Genomic DNA, 6,153 nt, shown 5'->3' with positions numbered 1-6,153 from the left:
TCGCCGTTAGGTCGCTAGCAGTAATAAAGTAATTAATTATAACATTATACTAGCGAAACCATTTACTACCAGTTACCTACTGGGGGTGGTGATGGCGCAGTGGATAAGACACAAGCCTTTGGTGTGAGAGACCCGGGTTCGAATCCACTGTGAGACACCAATGTGTCCCTGAGCAAGACACTTAACCCCTAGTTGCTCCAGCGGCGTGCGACCTCTGACATGTATAGCAATTGTAAGTCGCTTTGGATAAAAGCGTCAGCTAAATGAATAAATGAATGTAAATGTAATAAACTAAGTAGGCCTTAGTCTGAAATCACTATCTAGCATTACGCCTGTTTTACGGTATTCGTGATAGAAAATGTCTTAAAGGGACTTTAAGCTGTCACAGCTGAAGCAGTGCTCCAGACTGGTAACGTACTTTTTCGTACAGGTGCGACTACAATTGTCACTAAATGCGGAACGAAAGAGCTCTACTACTCATTTGAACCGTAGTGCACGGACCATTTATCAGCTCGGTCCAGCGGCGCGAGCTCAGACATCGGTCACACGACACCACAACAGCGCTGTGAGGTGCAGTGAGAAGCGTTTGAATTCGCTGAAATCTCCGAGATGAAAGAAAGGTGAAAAAGTGCAGATATTCTCAACAACATTGAAATGGGAAACACATTGTGCAACAAATAAACGATTAGTTCATGATTAGTTAAAGAAAGTTGATGTTTTCCTATACACAGATTACCTTGATTTACTGTAGTAACAAGTTTTTAAGGACTAGTTTACTTTTCTGAAAATATTTATTTTTTTCTGCTTCATTCTAACACAGAAAGGAGTAAATGAAAGTATTATGCTGCTGGATGACAATGGTTCTCAACTCTGGTCCTGGACAGTGTACAGTACACATTTTGGATGTCTTCCTTATCTGGCACCGGTCTTGGAGTCCCTCTACTAACAAGCTGGTAAGTTGAATAATGATTAGAGATACCAAATGTGCAATGCTGGGGCTACTACAGATCCAGGTACAGATAATTACTTATGTTTTTTTTTTCCAGCTGTGTTCCGTAATTTTAATACAGTATTTTTTTAATTTCAATATAGTCTGAGCTGTTGCAGTGGCAAAAGAAAGCAAGAAGTCCTCACAGCCAAGTTGAGGAGTTCATGAGACACACACCACCTCAACAAACTGCAGCGCGTGGAATTGATCTTCTGGAACAAAAACTATCGAAGAAATCATTAGAGAATATCCTAGACTTCACAGTTTTCTTGGAATGGTGAGTTTAATATGTATGCACGTGACAGTAGTGGAAAGTTCTGATCATTTTACTAACTCGGATCTTTGAATCTCGTTCATAAAAATGAATAAATATTTTTTCAAGTCATTTCGTTAATTTCAGCAGAATGTATTTAAATGTTACATGTCAATAGCCAAATTCCCCAAACACATCAAATGTTGATCACATTTAGAATAAGAAAAAAATTGCAATGCAAGGAAGAGGCCAAATTATGAGAAACAGAAACGATTCATTTATTTATCTGGGTCTTCAGGCTATGCAGTCTGTTAGTTTACCCAATCTAAGCCGTTCGTTCATCCTGTGACATCCTCATAAACTGAGCTTTGCAGTCTGTAATGCCGAAGACAGAATTAGATTAGTTCGAGTCTATCGACTTCGGGTTCGAGTCATTTCTTTCAACACGTGACAGCTACATAAGCTGAGCTATGCAATCGGTACCAGATACAGAATTGATTAGTTTATGTGACGCTGTCATGTGACAAAAGAATGAAAGACTCAGAAGAATCAGACCCGAAGACTCGAGAGATGAACTAATCATTTCTCTTTCCGCTACTGACAGCATAGCCTCTATGGGACTGACAGGAAGAACAAAAGACTCGGACCCGAACCCGAAGACTCAAGAGATGAACTAATCATTTCTGTTTCCAGTACAGACTCGGTAGTCCCGAGTCATATTAAAGATTTGTTTAAAATAAACGAATCATTCATGACCGACCCATCACTACAGTACAGAGAAACAAATGGAGCGCATAATTGGATGTTTTTAAATAAACATTGGCAAAAAACTATAAAAGTTTTAGGGCTGGACGATATGATATATATAACATTGATAGAAGTGATCATCCGGACTTATATTGTCGTTATATAAAGCGTTCACAGGCAAATTAGTTTTTTTTTTTTTTTTTTTTTTTTTTTCTCGGGTGTTGAAATCAGGCTCATATAAATATCAGGAAACATGATTCCTGGCTGCATGTCAATATCCACAGATCACTGGATCTTTGTTAAGTTGTAAGGAACACTATGTCGAGTCCAACCTTTAGTTTAAACTGATAATCGTTTGTTTTACTCACGTTTTCGCAGTTTCCCCTATTTAATCCAGTCACGCAGCAGCTCTTCGGCGGGAAAGTGACGTCAGTGCATACCCTCTATAGGGAAGGGGTGTCTTATTTTGGAAAATTGTTTTGGCTGTGTCGCTGTGTCTGCATATGAAATTAGGTTCACACACGTGTGGTATAGTTGAAAACTGTTTTTTTCTTGTCTTTCAAAGATGATCCTGGAGAAATGGCCTGACATCCTTCCATCATCGCCATACCTCACAAATGGAAAAATGGTGTGTCCAACATATGCTGAAATGAAGCGCAGCTTAAATGACATTTGGCCTGTAAGTAAAAGCAACACTATCAAATCAATTTTGATAAATTACACTGCTCTTCAGTTCATGTTCATCCAAAAAAAGAATTGTCTTTCCTCATGTCATTCCAAATCTGTAAGACTTTCGCTCATCTTCAGAACACAAAAGAAGATCTTTTAGATGAAATCTGAGAGATTTCTGTCCCTCCATTGACAGTCTACACAACTACCACTTTCAAGCCCCAGAAAGGTAGTAAAGACTTCATTAAAGTAATCCATGTGACTCCAGTGGTCTAACCTCAATTTTATGAACCGACGCAAGTGCTTTGTGCAAAAATACATAATTGTTGCATTCACGCTCTTGTCGTCTGCTCTCGCATTAACACAACATGTTAATGTCGAGGTGCTCTCGTGAACATGCGTTTGAGTTTAATATGTTGTAAATAAAGTGATAAATTATGGTTAAGGGATAGAATATACTCATGTCACTTCATAAAATTGAGGTTGAACCACTGGAGTAACATGTATTACCTTTATGATGTGTTTGCTACCTTTCTGGTGATGAAAAGTGATAGTTGTGTAGCTGTCAATGGAGGGACAGAAATCTGTAAGACTCATCAAAAAGATCTTTATTTGTGTTCTGAAGATGAACAAAAGTCTTACAGGTTTGGAAAGACATGAGGGCGAGTAATTATTGACCGATTTTACATTTTTGGGTGAACTAACCATTTAACAGCAGGTGTAATGACTAATTAGAGTGACCATAATTTAATTCAATACAGCACTGCTTTAATGTAACTTTTTCATAATTTAACACTGTTGATGTTGTCACAGTGTATGCCCAACTGAACATTATTTATTCTTTTAAGGTTGGAGACAAGTGAGAAACAATGAGACAAGCCCGGATCCACATGACTTGATGTGTTTCAAAAATGTTTTACATCTATGACATAAACTATTTCAAGACCTCTGCACCCATTTTGGGAGTTTTTGTAGCATGCAAACTTCAATATATCTGGAGGAGTTCCTGCCTCATTAAGAACTTTGATCATCATCATCATTAGGTCCAGTAGTCAACATATGTATTTGTAGTTGTATTACTCAAGGTATGTTTACACTAACACATCAATGCATTCAGTGTACAGTGAAGACCTTTTAATAAAGTGGTGGTGATTAGGATTTATTGTTATTAATTTGTGTATTCTGTCCATATTTGTATAGGTTATTGAATTAAATGTAGGTTATTAATGTGTAGTTCTAAATTTAGTGTTCATTTTGAATTTTTGTGTGCTGTATGCTGTACAATTTTATGTATGCTATGTGCATTTTTGTGTAGGTTTTGAATGTGTTCTGTTTGTACATATTTGCATAGGTTTTGAATTTATTATGTGTGTTGTATGTACACTTTTGAATTTATGTACACAATTTACATTAAATGCTAGACTCCCCAATATATAGTTTGTAATTGAAAAATATATTTGTTGAAACATATGTATTGTTTATACAAATAAACAATCTGTATTTGAAAACAATGTGTATTTTATTTATTAAAATAAGGTCATAAATAAAAATTAATATTTAACTCAACTGTTGGGTTATTTTAACCCAACTGGAGTTTAACCCAATGCATTGGGTTAAAATAACCCACAGTTGGGAAGGTGCTATACCAATCCACAGTTGGGTTATTCGTTGGGTTATTTTTAACCCAACATTTTTAAGTGAGTAGTAATTTAACAGTCCCAAATAAGCCTTCAACTCTTGTCACATTCTTTGGCGAGGGAGTGTTCTGAATAGCAGTCACCTTTTCTGGTACGGGTGTAGGCCAGCCTCATCTACTTTATGGCCCAAGAACATTACCTCTTTTTCCATGAAGGAACATTTGCTCCGTTTCAACCGCAGTCCTGCTTCCTGCAATCTTCCCAATACCCTGGCAAGCGCCTGGAGATGCTTTTGTAGCATTTAGAGTTACTTGACACAGGGACAGGTCACTCTAGGCACCTGATATTGGACCAGTGACTAGGTTCGTTACAGGAGGGTAAGTGATCAAGGCACACAAGGACACAGATAATAGCGGGAAATGACTCAAATGTATTTTGTTGGTGCAAAAGTAATAATAATAAAAAACAAATGTAATACAACCACAACAACAATTGAAGAAAAATAAATAAAAACAAATGAAATAATTGTTCTTTTCAATCCCTTGTTGTTCTTTTTGGTATCTTTGAGCCCTGCTCGCTATTTAAATAGGTTTATAAAAAGCTTTCTTTTCTATTTGTTTCTAGGTATTCAACTTATATTTCAGTTGTTTAGTTTCTATTTTGGTTTATAGATATTTAGTTTTACTAACTGTTAGTTTAATAAAAGCTTTTCTTATCTTTAGGTTTTTTATATCTTTATATAAAAAATCATAGAAAATATGAACCCAAATTAAAACAATTGAAATAAGAAAAGAAAAGTACAATATCACAATAGTTCAATTTGAAACAATTTGAAAACAATTCCAACAATATAACAGTCAATAACTTCTCAGTCTGTGTATAAATGAATGTTTCTTTGTCATCCAAAGTGGAAAAATATGTTAGTGTGTGCAAAAGTCTCTTGGTGTAGATGAAAGCTTTGTTTCAACAGTCAATGGTGCAAAATGATCGCTTAAGGAAAAGTCCGATCCTACCGATCAGAATATATGCAATGAACTGGATTCCACCTGATCAGTAGAAGCACTAATCCATTGGAACGCACAGGATTACTCCGTCCGCACTTCTCAAATTCAGAGAGGTTCAGTTGGGAGGCTCGCCATCTCATGGTATGAAGGGTTTGATCCAATCACACCAAAAAACCTGACCTGTTTATTCAAACAGCATCTTAAGTTTCAAAAGCATTTACACACCATTTCCTTTAGAACAACACAATATACACACACTACACATTCATCAATCATCTATCAATCTATATGAAAATAGTATTATACATATACATATTCAGCATATATAAAACATACCAGAATATGTAATTATGCACAATATAGCATGTAAGTGCTTAATTGGAATATTACATCACATTTCACACTCCTTCAGAAGCTATTACAAACATAAAACACTTCAGAACTTCAATAAACAATTATAACATTCAGTTTTCAGTAAAGTTGAACAAATATTACTTAGAAACTCACCAAATCCGGGGTTCATATGCTTTTAACCCACATTGGATTTCACAGGGGTTCTCAATCAACAATCATCAGCGGCAATATCAACAATCACGTTCTAAAAATAACCCAATATAGTTAAATAATAGGTCTGCAACATATTATACATCATATTATTCGAATATTAGAAAGGATTATTTAGATATTTGCCTCAGATTCATCTTAGCTTTTTTTCCTCTCGCGATCAGCAATGTGTGTGTCTCTTGCATAGACAGTAAAAGAAATGGACACAGCGACCCCATTGGATTCAACGGAGACAAAGTGAAGCCAATTAGAAACTTTTACTTCCTGGGGGTCCAGCGTACTGCGCAGACT

The 6,153-nt window shown here is 36.1% G+C and overlaps 1 long non-coding RNA gene across 1 annotated transcript; it reads left to right on the top strand.

The window, feature by feature from the left end:
• Nucleotides 1-831: 831 nt before the first annotated feature.
• Nucleotides 832-3,597, top strand: LOC307173322. Its single transcript, XR_013823828.1, has 4 exons — nucleotides 832-953; nucleotides 1,093-1,265; nucleotides 2,554-2,667; nucleotides 3,506-3,597. It is a non-coding gene; the product is annotated as an uncharacterized lncRNA (long non-coding RNA).
• The last annotated feature ends 2,556 nt before the right edge of the window (nucleotides 3,598-6,153 follow it).

Source organism: Squalius cephalus (genome assembly GCF_949319135.1).
Source record: "Squalius cephalus genome assembly, chromosome: 16".
NCBI classification, from domain to species: Eukaryota; Metazoa; Chordata; class Actinopteri; order Cypriniformes; family Leuciscidae; genus Squalius; species Squalius cephalus.
Note: the sequence above shows the minus strand (reverse complement) of the source record. Positions and strands in the feature narration are given on the sequence as shown.